Genomic DNA, 16,281 nt, shown 5'->3' with positions numbered 1-16,281 from the left:
CATAATGTTACTCATGTAGTTGTAGACTAATGATAAATAAACAATAAGTAAGTACATACATGAATACATACATAAAAAATAAATAATAGAATACAGCAGACCAGTTTAGAAGAGATATGTGCACCCCTATGTTTATCACAGCACTATACACAATAGCCAAGGTAAGTGTCCATCAGTAGATGAACAGTGGAATATTATTCAGCCAGATGAAGAAAACCAATCCTACCATTGACAACAACATGGATGGAGCTAGAGGGTATTATGCTCAGTGAAATAAGCCACGCAGAAAACAAAAAGAGTCAAATGATTTCACTCACTTATGGAGTATAAAAAAAAGAAAGAGAGTGAAAGAACAAGACAGTAGTAGCCTCACCGAACCCAGGAATGGACTCACGGTTACGAACGGGAATGTGACTGAGGAGGATGGGTTGGAAAGGAGAGAAGAGAGGGAAAATGAGGCATTACGAGTAGCACACATAAAGTGGGCAGGCAGCAGGTATGGTCAAGGCAGTATAACACAGCAAAGATCAGTAGCACTTCTACAGCATATTCCTGGGCTGATGGACATTGACTCTTAAGGGCTATGTGCGGGTGGGACTTGGTAATGGGGGTAGTCTAACAACCATAATGTTGCTAATGGAACTGTTTAGTACTGACACCAAAATAAAAGGAAACACACAGTACCTGGGGTCTGGATTCCATTTTTACCTGATGCTGTCAAGTTGGTCAGTGTCCACCTCACCAGAATCACAGCTGCTCCTCTAAGCATACACATTCTGCCTCTATTAAAGAGGCACCACTGTGACATCATGGAATTTCCAGGCAACAGTGCTGCTCTTGCAAACTCCACCCCCATGGCGGGCACTGCCCAGCCATGGGGAGCTGCATCACAAGATGAACAGGGAATATTATTCACCATGTAAATAATGATTTCACTCGTGATTGGAGTATCAGAACAAAGAAAAAACTGAAGGAGAAAACATGAGCAGTCTCACAGAAACCAGGAATGGACTACAAGTTACCAAACGGAAAGAGACCTTTGTGGATAGTTGGGAAAGGAGGAAAAAAGGGAGAGGGAAAGAAAGTGTGCTTTATGATTAGCATGTATAATGTGGGAGGTTGGGTCACAGGGAGGGCTGTACAACACAGAGAAGACAAGTAGTGATTCTACAGTGTCTTACTATGTTCATGGACAGTGACTGCAATGGGGTATCTGCCGTGAATCTTCGTGATCGGGGAAGACAAGTAAATATAATGTTACTCATGCAATTGTATAATAATGACAGATAGATAGGTAGTTAGATAGATGGAAAGACAGATAAATAAATGAAAGCATAAATAAATAAATAAATAAATAAATACTTATAAAGGAAGACAGAAAGAAAGTTAGAATGATAGAGAGACTAAAAAATAGACAGATAGATAGATGGATAAATAGGTAGATACATAGATAGAAAGACAGATGAATGAATACATGACTAAATAAATACATACATGAGAGGAAGGAAGGAAGGAAGGAAGGAAGGAAGGCACCAGCCCAGATTTAAAAATCTACAATTATATGAGCTACATGATGGTTACTACACTCCCCAGATCAAGTCCACGCAACATACTCCATTACAGTCACTGTCCATCAGCTTAGAAAGATGCTACAGAATCACTACTTAAACTCTCTGTACTATACTGACTTTACCGTGGGACCACCCCACATATAATGTGAGCTGAACATAATGCCCCCTGTATACCCTTCTCCCTCCCTTCCCAACCAGCCTTCCTAGTTCCTTACTTTCATAATTCAGTGATGGGGAGCGTCAAGTAAACATAATGTTACTCATGTAGTTGTAGACTAATGATAAATAAACAATAAGTAAGTACATACATGAATACATACATAAAAAATAAATAATAGAATACAGCAGACCAGTTTAGAAGAGACATGTGCACCCCTATGTTTATCACAGCACTGTACACAATAGCCAAGGTAAGTGTCCATCAGTAGATGAACAGTGGAATATTATTCAGCCAGATGAAGAAAACCAATCCTACCATTGACAACAACATGGATGGAGCTAGAGGGTATTATGCTCAGTGAAATAAGGCACGCAGAAAACAAAAAGTGTCAAATGATTTCACTCACCTATGGAGTATAAAAAAAAGAAAGAGAGTGAAAGAACAAGACAGTAGTAGCCTCACCGAACCCAGGAATGGACTCACGGTTACGAACGGGAATGTGACTGAGGAGGATGGGTTGGAAAGGAGAGAAGAGAGGGAAAATGAGGCATTACGAGTAGCACACATAAAGTGGGCAGGCAGCAGGTATGGTCAAGGCAGTATAACACAGCAAAGATCAGTAGCACTTCTACAGCATATTCCTGGGCTGATGGACATTGACTCTTAAGGGCTATGTGCGGGTGGGACTTGGTAATGGGGGTAGTCTAACAACCATAGTGTTGCTAATGGAACTGTTTAGTACTGACACCAAAATAAAATGAAACACACAGTACCTGGGGTCTGGATTCCATTTTTACCTGATGCTGTCAAGTTGGTCAGTGTCCACCTCACCAGAATCACAGCTGCTCCTCTAAGCATACACATTCTGCCTCTAGGAAAGAGGCACCACTGTGACATCATGGAATTTCCAGGCAACAGTGCTGCTCTTGCAAACTCCACCCCCATGGCGGGCACTGCCCAGCCGTGGGGAGCTGCATCACAAGATGAACAGGGAATATTATTCACCATGTAAATAATGATTTCACTCGTGATTGGAGTATCAGAACAAAGAAAAAACTGAAGGAGAAAACATGAGCAGTCTCACAGAAACCAGGAATGGACTACAAGTTACCAAACGGAAAGAGACCTTTGTGGATAGTTGGGAAAGGAGGGAAAAAGGGAGAGGGAAAGAAAGTGTGCTTTACGATTAGCATGTATAATGTGGGAGGTTGGGTCACAGGGAGGGCTGTACAACACAGAGAAGACAAGTAGTGATTCTACAGTGTCTTACTATGCTCATGGACAGTGACTGCAATGGGGTATCTGCCGTAAATCTTCGTGATCGGGGGAGACAAGTAAATATAATGTTACTCATGCAATTGTATAATAAAGACAGATAGATAGGTAGTTAGATAGATGGAAAGACGGATAAATAAATGAATGTATAAATAAATAAATAAATGTATACTTATAAAGGAAGACAGAAAGAAAGTTAGAATGATAGAGAGACTGAAAAATAGACAGATAGATAGATGGATAAATAGATAGATACATAGATAGAAAGACAGATGAATGAATACATGACTAAATTAATACATACATGAGAGGAAGGAAGGAAGGAAGGAAGGAAGAAAGCACCAGCCCAGATTTAAAAATCTACAATTATATGAGCTACATGATGGTTATTACACTCCCCAGAGGAAGTCAACGCAACATATTCCATTACAGTCAGTGTCCATCAGCTTAGCAAGATGCTACAGAATCACTACTTAAACTCTCTGTACTATACTGACTTTCCCGTGGGACCTCCCCACACATAATGTGAGCTGAACATAATGCCCCCTGTAGACCCTTCTCCCTCCCTTCCCAACCAGCCTTCCTAAATCCTTACTTACATAATTCAGTGATGGGGAGCGTCAAGTAAACATAATGATACTCATGTAGTTGTAGACTAATGATAAATAAACAATAAGTAAGGAAGTACATACATGAATACATACATAAAAAATAAATAATAGAATACAGCAGACCAGTTTAGAAGAGACATGTGCACCCCTATGTTTATCACAGCACTATACACAATAGCCAAGGTAAGTGTCCATCAGTAGATGAACAGTGGAATATTATTCAGCCAGATGAAGAAAACCAATCCTACCATTGACAACAACATGGATGGAGCTAGAGGGTATTATGCTCAGTGAAATAAGCCACGCAGAAAACAAAAAGTGTCAAATGATTTCACTCACCTATGGAGTATAAAAAAAAGAAAGAGAGTGAAAGAACAAGACAGTAGTAGCCTCACCGAACCCAGGAATGGACTCACGGTTACGAACGGGAATGTGACTGAGGAGGATGGGTTGGAAAGGAGAGAAGAGAGGGAAAATGGGGCATTACGAGTAGCACACATAATGTGGACAGGCGGCAGGTATGGTCAAGGCAGTATAACACAGCAAAGATCAGTAGCACTTCTACAGCATATTCCTGGGCTGATGGACATTGACTCTTAAGGGCTATGTGCGGGGGGGACTTGGTAATGGGGGTAGTCTAACAACCACAATGTTGCTCATGGAACTGTTTAGTACTGACACCAAAATAAAAGGAAACACACAGTACCTGGGGTCTGGATTCCATTTTTACCTGATGCTGTCAAGTTGGTCAGTGTCCACCTCACCAGAATCACAGTTGCTACTTTTAGCATACACATTCTGTCTCTAGGAAAGAGGCACCACTGTGACATCATGGAATTTCCAGGCAACAGTGCTGCTCTTGCAAACTCCACCCCCATGGCGGGCACTGCCCAGCCGTGGGGAGCTGCATCACAAGATGAACAGGGAATATTATTCACCATATAAATAATGATTTCACTCGTGATTGGAGTATCAGAACAAAGAAAAAACTGAAGGAGAAAACATGAGCATTCTCACAGAATCCAGGAATGGACTACAAGTTACCAAACGGAAAGAGACCTTTGTGGATAGTTGGGAAAGGAGGGATAAAGGGAGAGGGAAAGAAAGTGTGCTTTACGATTAGTATGTATAATGTGGGAGGGGGGTTCACAGGGAGGGCTGTACAACACAGAGAAGACAAGTAGTGATTCTACAGTGTCTTACTATGATCATGGACAGTGACTGCAATGGGGTATCTGCCGTGAATCTTCGTGATCGGGGGAGACAAGTAAATATAATGTTACTCATGCAATTGTATAATAATGACAGATAGATAGGTAGTTAGATAGATGGAAAGACAGATAAATAAATGAAAGCATAAATAAATAAATAAATGAATACTTTTAAAGGAAGACAGAAAGAAAGTTAGAATGATAGAGAGACTGAAAAATAGACAGATAGATAGATGGATAAATAGATAGATACATAGATAGAAAGACAGATGAATGAATACTTGACTAAATAAATACATACATAAGAGGAAGGAAGGACGGAAGAAAGGCACCAGACCAGATTTAAAAATCTACAATTATATGAGCTACATGATGGTTACTACACTCCCCAGATCAAGTCCACGCAACATACTCCATTACAGTCAGTGTCCATCAGCTTAGCAAGATGCTACAGAATCACTACTTAAACTCTCTGTACTATACTGACTTTCCCGTGCGACCTCCCCACACATAATGTGAGCTGAACATAATGACCCCTGTACACCCTTCTCCCTCCCTTCCCAACCAGCCTTCCTAGTTCCTTACTTTCATAATTCAGTGATGGGGAGCGTCAAGTAAACATAATGTTACTCATGTAGTTGTAGACTAATGATAAATAAACAATAAGTAAGTACATACATGAATACATACATAAAAAATAAATAATAGAATACAGCAGACCAGTTTAGAAGAGACATGTGCACCCCTATGTTTATCACAGCACTATACACAATAGCCAAGGTAAGTGTCCATCAGTAGATGAACAGTGGAATATTATTCAGCCAGATGAAGAAAACCAATCCTACCATTGACAACAACATGGATGGAGCTAGAGGGTATTATGCTCAGTGAAATAAGCCACGCAGAAAACAAAAGTGTCAAATGATTTCACTCACCTATGGAGTATAAAAAAAAGAAAGAGAGTGAAAGAACAAGACAGTAGTAGCCTCACCGAACCCAGGAATGGACTCACGGTTACGAACGGGAATGTGACTGAGGAGGATGGGTTGGAAAGGAGAGAAGAGAGGGAAAATGAGGCATTACGAGTAGCACACATAAAGTGGGCAGGCAGCAGGTATGGTCAAGGCAGTATAACACAGCAAAGATCAGTAGCACTTCTACAGCATATTCCTGGGCTGATGGACATTGACTCTTAAGGGCTATGTGCGGGTGGGACTTGGTAATGGGGGTAGTCTAACAACCATAATGTTGCTAATGGAACTGTTTAGTACTGACACCAAAATAAAAGGAAACACACAGTACCTGGGGTCTGGATTCCATTTTTACCTGATGCTGTCAAGTTGGTCAGTGTCCACCTCACCAGAATCACAGCTGCTCCTCTAAGCATACACATTCTGCCTCTAGGAAAGAGGCACCACTGTGACATCATGGAATTTCCAGGCAACAGTGCTGCTCTTGCAAACTCCACCCCCATGGCGGGCACTGCCCAGCCGTGGGGAGCTGCATCACAAGATGAACAGGGAATATTATTCACCATGTAAATAATGATTTCACTCGTGATTGGAGTATCAGAACAAAGAAAAAACTGAAGGAGAAAACATGAGCAGTCTCACAGAAACCAGGAATGGACTACAAGTTACCAAACGGAAAGAGACCTTTGTGGATAGTTGGGAAAGGAGGGAAAAAGGGAGAGGGAAAGAAAGTGTGCTTTACGATTAGCATGTATAATGTGGGAGGTTGGGTCACAGGGAGGGCTGTACAACACAGAGAAGACAAGTAGTGATTCTACAGTGTCTTACTATGCTCATGGACAGTGACTGCAATGGGGTATCTGCCGTAAATCTTCGTGATCGGGGGAGACAAGTAAATATAATGTTACTCATGCAATTGTATAATAAAGACAGATAGATAGGTAGTTAGATAGATGGAAAGACAGATAAATAAATGAATGTATAAATAAATAAATAAATGTATACTTATAAAGGAAGACAGAAAGAAAGTTAGAATGATAGAGAGACTGAAAAATAGACAGATAGATAGATGGATAAATAGATAGATACATAGATAGAAAGACAGATGAATGAATACATGACTAAATTAATACATACATGAGAGGAAGGAAGGAAGGAAGGAAGGAAGAAAGCACCAGCCCAGATTTAAAAATCTACAATTATATGAGCTACATGATGGTTATTACACTCCCCAGAGGAAGTCAACGCAACATATTCCATTACAGTCAGTGTCCATCAGCTTAGCAAGATGCTACAGAATCACTACTTAAACTCTCTGTACTATACTGACTTTCCCGTGGGACCTCCCCACACATAATGTGAGCTGAACATAATGCCCCCTGTAGACCCTTCTCCCTCCCTTCCCAACCAGCCTTCCTAAATCCTTACTTACATAATTCAGTGATGGGGAGCGTCAAGTAAACATAATGATACTCATGTAGTTGTAGACTAATGATAAATAAACAATAAGTAAGGAAGTACATACATGAATACATACATAAAAAATAAATAATAGAATACAGCAGACCAGTTTAGAAGAGACATGTGCACCCCTATGTTTATCACAGCACTATACACAATAGCCAAGGTAAGTGTCCATCAGTAGATGAACAGTGGAATATTATTCAGCCAGATGAAGAAAACCAATCCTACCATTGACAACAACATGGATGGAGCTAGAGGGTATTATGCTCAGTGAAATAAGCCACGCAGAAAACAAAAAGTGTCAAATGATTTCACTCACCTATGGAGTATAAAAAAAAGAAAGAGAGTGAAAGAACAAGACAGTAGTAGCCTCACCGAACCCAGGAATGGACTCACGGTTACGAACGGGAATGTGACTGAGGAGGATGGGTTGGAAAGGAGAGAAGAGAGGGAAAATGGGGCATTACGAGTAGCACACATAATGTGGACAGGCGGCAGGTATGGTCAAGGCAGTATAACACAGCAAAGATCAGTAGCACTTCTACAGCATATTCCTGGGCTGATGGACATTGACTCTTAAGGGCTATGTGCGGGGGGGACTTGGTAATGGGGGTAGTCTAACAACCACAATGTTGCTCATGGAACTGTTTAGTACTGACACCAAAATAAAAGGAAACACACAGTACCTGGGGTCTGGATTCCATTTTTACCTGATGCTGTCAAGTTGGTCAGTGTCCACCTCACCAGAATCACATCTGCTCCTCTAAGCATACACATTCTGCCTCTAGGAAAGAGGCACCACTGTGACATCATGGAATTTCCAGGCAACAGTGCTGCTCTTGCAAACTCCACCCCCATGGCGGGCACTGCCCAGCCGTGGGGAGCTGCATCACAAGATGAACAGGGAATATTATTCACCATGTAAATAATGATTTCACTCGTGATTGGAGTATCAGAACAAAGAAAAAACTGAAGGAGAAAACATGAGCAGTCTCACAGAAACCAGGAATGGACTACAAGTTACCAAACGGAAAGAGACCTTTGTGGATAGTTGGGAAAGGAGGGAAAAAGGGAGAGGGAAAGAAAGTGTGCTTTACGATTAGCATGTATAATGTGGGAGGTTGGGTCACAGGGAGGGCTGTACAACACAGAGAAGACAAGTAGTGATTCTACAGTGTCTTACTATGCTCATGGACAGTGACTGCAATGGGGTATCTGCCGTAAATCTTCGTGATCGGGGGAGACAAGTAAATATAATGTTACTCATGCAATTGTATAATAAAGACAGATAGATAGGTAGTTAGATAGATGGAAAGACAGATAAATAAATGAATGTATAAATAAATAAATAAATGTATACTTATAAAGGAAGACAGAAAGAAAGTTAGAATGTTAGAGAGACTGAAAAATTGACAGATAGATAGATGGATAAATAGATAGATACATAGATAGAAAGACAGATGAATGAATACATGACTAAATTAATACATACATGAGAGGAAGGAAGGAAGGAAGGAAGGAAGAAAGCACCAGCCCAGATTTAAAAATCTACAATTATATGAGCTACATGATGGTTATTACACTCCCCAGAGGAAGTCAACGCAACATATTCCATTACAGTCAGTGTCCATCAGCTTAGCAAGATGCTACAGAATCACTACTTAAACTCTCTGTACTATACTGACTTTCCCGTGGGACCTCCCCACACATAATGTGAGCTGAACATAATGCCCCCTGTAGACCCTTCTCCCTCCCTTCCCAACCAGCCTTCCTAAATCCTTACTTACATAATTCAGTGATGGGGAGCGTCAAGTAAACATAATGATACTCATGTAGTTGTAGACTAATGATAAATAAACAATAAGTAAGGAAGTACATACATGAATACATACATAAAAAATAAATAATAGAATACAGCAGACCAGTTTAGAAGAGACATGTGCACCCCTATGTTTATCACAGCACTATACACAATAGCCAAGGTAAGTGTCCATCAGTAGATGAACAGTGGAATATTATTCAGCCAGATGAAGAAAATCAATCCTACCATTGACAACAACATGGATGGAGCTAGAGGGTATTATGCTCAGTGAAATAAGCCACGCAGAAAACAAAAAGTGTCAAATGATTTCACTCACCTATGGAGTATAAAAAAAAGAAAGAGAGTGAAAGAACAAGACAGTAGTAGCCTCACCGAACCCAGGAATGGACTCACGGTTACGAACGGGAATGTGACTGAGGAGGATGGGTTGGAAAGGAGAGAAGAGAGGGAAAATGGGGCATTACGAGTAGCACACATAATGTGGACAGGCGGCAGGTATGGTCAAGGCAGTATAACACAGCAAAGATCAGTAGCACTTCTACAGCATATTCCTGGGCTGATGGACATTGACTCTTAAGGGCTATGTGCGGGGGGGACTTGGTAATGGGGGTAGTCTAACAACCACAATGTTGCTCATGGAACTGTTTAGTACTGACACCAAAATAAAAGGAAACACACAGTACCTGGGGTCTGGATTCCATTTTTACCTGATGCTGTCAAGTTGGTCAGTGTCCACCTCACCAGAATCACAGTTGCTACTTTTAGCATACACATTCTGTCTCTAGGAAAGAGGCACCACTGTGACATCATGGAATTTCCAGGCAACAGTGCTGCTCTTGCAAACTACACCCCCATGGCGGGCACTGCCCAGCCGTGGTTAGCTGCATCACAAGATGAACAGGGAATATTATTCACCATATAAATAATGATTTCACTCGTGATTGGAGTATCAGAACAAAGAAAAAACTGAAGGAGAAAACATGAGCATTCTCACAGAATCCAGGAATGGACTACAAGTTACCAAACGGAAAGAGACCTTTGTGGATAGTTGGGAAAGGAGGGATAAAGGGAGAGGGAAAGAAAGTGTGCTTTACGATTAGTATGTATAATGTGGGAGGGGGGTTCACAGGGAGGGCTGTACAACACAGAGAAGACAAGTAGTGATTCTACAGTGTCTTACTATGATCATGGACAGTGACTGCAATGGGGTATCTGCCGTGAATCTTCGTGATCGGGGGAGACAAGTAAATATAATGTTACTCATGCAATTGTATAATAATGACAGATAGATAGGTAGTTAGATAGATGGAAAGACAGATAAATAAATGAATGTATAAATAAATAAATAAATGTATACTTATAAAGGAAGACATAAAGAAAGTTAGAATGATAGAGCGACTGAAAAATAGACAGATAGATAGATGGATAAATAGATAGATACATAGATAGAAAGACAGATGAATGAATACTTGACTAAATAAATACATACATAAGAGGAAGGAAGGAAGGAAGAAAGGCACCAGCCCAGATTTAAAAATCTACAATTATATGAGCTACATGATGGTTACTACACTCCCCAGATCAAGTCCACGCAACATACTCCATTTCAGTCAGTGTCCATCAGCTTAGCAAGATGCTACAGAATCACTACTTAAACTCTCTGTACTATACTGACTTTCCCGTGCTACCTACCCACATATAATGTGAGCTGAACATAATGCCCCCTGTACACCCTTCTCACTCCCTTCCCAACCAGCTTTCCTAGTTCCTTACTTTCATAATTCAGTGATGGGGAGCGTCAAGTAAACATAATGTTACTCATGTAGTTGTAGACTAATGATAAATAAACAATAAGTAAGTACGTACATGAATATATACATAAAAAATAAATAATAGAATACAGCAGACCAGTTTAGAAGAGACATGTGCACCCCTATGTTTATCACAGCACTATACACAGTAGCCATGTTAAGTGTCCATCAGGAGATGAACAGTGGAATATTATTCAGCCAGATGAAGAAAACCAATCCTACCATTGACAAAAACATGGATGGAGCTAGAGGGTATTATGCTCAGTGAAATAAGCCACGCAGAAAACAAAAAGTGTCAAATGATTTCACTCACCTATGGAGTATAGAAAAAAGAAAGAGAGTGAAAGAACAAGACAGTAGTAGCCTCACCGAACCCAGGAATGGACTCACGGTTACGAACGGGAATGTGACTGAGGAGGATGGGTTGGAAAGGAGAGAAGAGAGGGAAAATGGGGCATTACGAGCAGCACACATAAAGTGGGCAGGCGGCAGGTATGGTCAAGGCAGTATAACACAGCAAAGATCAGTAGCACTTCTACAGCATATTCCTGGGCTGATGGACATTGACTCTTAAGGGCTATGTGCGGGGAGGACTTGGTAATTGGGGTAGTCTAACAACCACAATGTTGCTCATGGAACTGTTTAGTACTGACACCAAAGTAAAAGGAAACACACAGTACCTGGGGTCTGGATTCCATTTTTACCTGATGCTGTCAAGTTGGTCAGTGTCTACCTCACCAGAATCACAGCTGCTCCTCTAAGCATACACATTCTGTCTCTAGGAAAGAGGCACCACTGTGACATCATGGAATTTCCAGGCAACAGTGCTGCTCTTGCAAACTCCACCCCCATGGCGGGCACTGCCCAGCCGTGGGGAGCTGCATCACAAGATGAACAGGGAATATTATTCACCATGTAAATAATGATTTCACTCGTGATTGGAGTATCAGAACAAAGAAAAAACTGAAGGAGAAAACATGAGCAGTCTCACAGAAATCAGGAATGGACTACAAGTTACCAAACGGAAAGAGACCTTTGTGGATAGTTGTGAAAGGAGGGATAAAGGGAGAGGGAAAGAAAGTGTGCTTTACGATTAGCATGTATAATGTGGGAGAGAGGGTCACAGGGAGGGCTGTACAACACAGAGAAGACAAGTATTGATTCTACAGTGTCTTACTATGATCATGGACAGTGACTGCAATGGGGTATCTGCCGTAAATCTTCGTGATCGGGGGAGACAAGTAAATATAATGTTACTCATGCAATTGTATAATAAAGACAGATAGATAGGTAGTTAGATAGATGGAAAGACAGATAAATAAATGAATGTATAAATAAATAAATAAATAAATGTATACTTATAAAGGAAGACAGAAAGAAAGTTAGAATGATAGAGAGACTGAAAAATAGACAGATAGATAGATGGATAAATATATAGATACATAGATAGAAAGACAGATGAATGAATACATGACTAAATAAATACATACATGAGAGGAAGGAAGGAAGGAAGGAAGGAAGAAAGGAACCAGCCCAGATTTAAAAATCTACAATTATATGAGCTACATGATCGTTACTACACTCCCCAGATCAAGTCAACGCAACATATTCCATTACAGTCAGTGTCCATCAGCTTAGCCAGATGCTATAGAATCAATACTTAAACTCTCTGTACTATACTGACTTTACCGTGGGACCTCCCCACACATAATGTGAGCTGAACATAATGCCCCCTGTAGACCTTTCTCCCTCCCTTCCCAACCAGCCTTCCTAAATCCTTACTTACATAATTCAGTGATGGGGAGCGTCAAGTAAACATAATGATACTCATGTAGTTGTAGACTAATGATAAATAAACAATAAGTAAGGAAGTACATACATGAATACATACATAAAAAATAAATAATAGAATACAGCAGACCAGTTTAGAAGAGACATGTGCACCCCTATGTTTATCACAGCACTATACACAATAGCCAAGGTAAGTGTCCATCAGTAGATGAACAGTGGAATATTATTCAGCCAGATGAAGAAAACCAATCCTACCATTGACAACAACATGGATGGAGCTAGAGGGTATTATGCTCAGTGAAATAAGCCACGCAGAAAACAAAAAGTGTCAAATGATTTCACTCACCTATGGAGTATAAAAAAAAGAAAGAGAGTGAAAGAACAAGACATAGTAGCCTCACCGAACCCAGGAAGGGACTCACGGCTACGAACGGGAATGTGACTGAGGAGGATGGGTTGGAAAGGAGAGAAGAGAGGGAAAATGGGGCATTACGAGTAGCACACATAATGTGGACAGGCGGCAGGTATGGTCAAGGCAGTATAACACAGCAAAGATCAGTAGCACTTCTACAGCATATTCCTGGGCTTATGGACATTGACTCTTAAGGGCTATGTGCGGGGGGGACTTGGTAATGGGGGTAGTCTAACAACCACAATGTTGCTCATGGAACTGTTTACTACTGACACCAAAATAAAAGGAAACACACAGTACCTGGGGTATGGATTCCATTTTTACCTGATGCTGTCAAGTTGGTCAGTGTCCACCTCACCAGAATCACAGTTGCTACTTTTAGCATACACATTCTGTCTCTAGGAAAGAGGCACCACTGTGACATCATGGAATTTCTAGGCAACAGTGCTGCTCTTTGCAAACTCCACCCCCATGGCGGGCACTGCCCAGCCGTGGGGAGCTGCATCACAAGATGAACAGGGAATATTATTCACCATATAAATAATGATTTCACTCGTGATTGGAGTATCAGAACAAAGAAAAAACTGAAGGAGAAAACATGAGCATTCTCACAGAATCCAGGAATGGACTACAAGTTACCAAACGGAAAGAGACCTTTGTGGATAGTTGGGAAAGGAGGGATAAAGGGCGAGGGAAAGAAAGTGTGCTTTACGATTAGCATGTATAATGTGGGAGGTTGGGTCACAGGGAGGGCTGTACAACACAGAGAAGACAAGTAGTGATTCTACAGTGTCTTACTATGATCATGGACAGTGACTGCAATGGGGTATCTGCCGTGAATCTTCGTGATCGGGGGAGACAAGTAAATATAATGTTACTCATGCAATTGTATAATAATGACAGATAGATAGGTAGTTAGATAGATGGAAAGACAGATAAATAAATGAAAGCATAAATAAATAAATAAATGAATACTTTTAAAGGAAGACAGAAAGAAAGTTAGAATGATAGAGAGACTGAAAAATAGACAGATAGATAGATGGATAAATAGATAGATACATAGATAGAAAGACAGATGAATGAATACTTTACTAAATAAATACATACATGAGAGGAAGGAATGAAGGAAGGAAGGAAGAAAGGCACCAGCCCAGATTTAAAAATCTACAATTATATGAGCTACATGATGGTTACTACACTCCCCAGATCAAGTCCACGCAACATACTAAATTACAGTCACTGTCCATCAGCTTAGAAAGATGCTACAGAATCACTACTTAAACTCTCTGTACTATACTGACTTTCCCGTGCGACCTCCCCACACATAATGTGAGCTGAACATAATGACCCCTGTACACCCTTCTCCCTCCCTTCCCAACCAGCCTTCCTAGTTCCTTACTTTCATAATTCAGTGATGGGGAGCGTCAAGTAAACATAATGTTACTCATGTAGTTGTAGACTAATGATAAATAAACAATAAGTAAGTACATACATGAATACATACATAAAAAATAAATAATAGAATACAGCAGACCAGTTTAGAAGAGACATGTGCACCCCTATGTTTATCACAGCACTATACACAATAGCCAAGGTAAGTGTCCATCAGTAGATGAACAGTGGAATATTATTCAGCCAGATGAAGAAAACCAATCCTACCATTGACAACAACATGGATGGAGCTAGAGGGTATTATGCTCAGTGAAATAAGCCACGCAGAAAACAAAAGTGTCAAATGATTTCACTCACCTATGGAGTATAAAAAAAAGAAAGAGAGTGAAAGAACAAGACAGTAGTAGCCTCACCGAACCCAGGAATGGACTCACGGTTACGAACGGGAATGTGACTGAGGAGGATGGGTTGGAAAGGAGAGAAGAGAGGGAAAATGGGGCATTACGAGTAGCACACATAATGTGGGCAGGCGGCAGGTATGGTCAAGGCAGTATAACACAGCAAAGATCAATAGCAATTCTACAGCATATTCCTGGGCTGCTGGACATTGACTCTTAAGGGCTATGTGCAGGGGGGACTTGGTAATGGGGGTAGTCTAACAACCACAATGTTGCTCAAGGAACTGTTTAGTACTGACACCAAAATAAAAGGAAACACACAGTACCTGGGGTCTGGATTCCAATTTTACCTGATGCTGTCAAGTTGGTCAGTGTCCACCTCACCAGAATCACATCTGCTCCTCTAAGCATACACATTCTGCCTCTAGGAAAGAGGCACCACTGTGACATCATGGAATTTCCAGGCAACAGTGCTGCTCTTGCAAACTCCACCCCCATGTCGGGCACTGCCCAGCCGTGGGGAGCTGCATCACAAGATGAACAGGGAATATTATTCACCATGTAAATAATGATTTCACTCGTGATTGGAGTATCAGAACAAAGAAAAAACTGAAGGAGAAAACATGAGCAGTCTCACAGAAACCAGGAATGGACTACAAGTTACCAAACGGAAAGAGACCTTTGTGGATAGTTGGGAAAGGAGGGAAAAAGGGAGAGGGAAAGAAAGTGTGCTTTACGATTAGCATGTATAATGTGGGAGGTTGGGTTACAGGGAGGGCTGTACAACACAGAGAAGACAAGTAGTGATTCTACAGTGTCTTACTATGCTCATGGACAGTGACTGCAATGGGGTATCTGCCGTGAATCTTCGTGATCGGGGAAGACAAGTAAATATAATGTTACTCATGCAATTGTATAATAATGACAGATAGATAGGTAGTTAGATAGATGGAAAGACAGATAAATAAATGAAAGCATAAATAAATAAATAAATAAATACTTATAAAGGAAGACAGAAAGAAAGTTAGAATGATAGAGAGACTAAAAAATAGACAGATAGATAGATGGATAAATAGGTAGATACATAGATAGAAAGACAGATGAATGAATACATGACTAAATAAATACATACATGAGAGGAAGGAAGGAAGGAAGGAAGGAAGGAAGGCACCAGCCCAGATTTAAAAATCTACAATTATATGAGCTACATGATGGTTACTACACTCCCCAGATCAAGTCCACGCAACATACTCCATTACAGTCACTGTCCATCAGCTTAGAAAGATGCTACAGAATCACTACTTAAACTCTCTGTACTATACTGACTTTCCCGTGGGACCACCCCACATATAATGTGAGCTGAACATAATGCCCCCTGTATACCCTTCTCCC

This window comes from Manis pentadactyla, chromosome 2, assembly GCF_030020395.1.
Source record: "Manis pentadactyla isolate mManPen7 chromosome 2, mManPen7.hap1, whole genome shotgun sequence".
NCBI lineage: Eukaryota > Metazoa > Chordata > Mammalia > Pholidota > Manidae > Manis > Manis pentadactyla.
The sequence above is the reverse complement of the archived record's forward strand: the minus strand, read 5'-3'. Positions refer to the sequence as shown.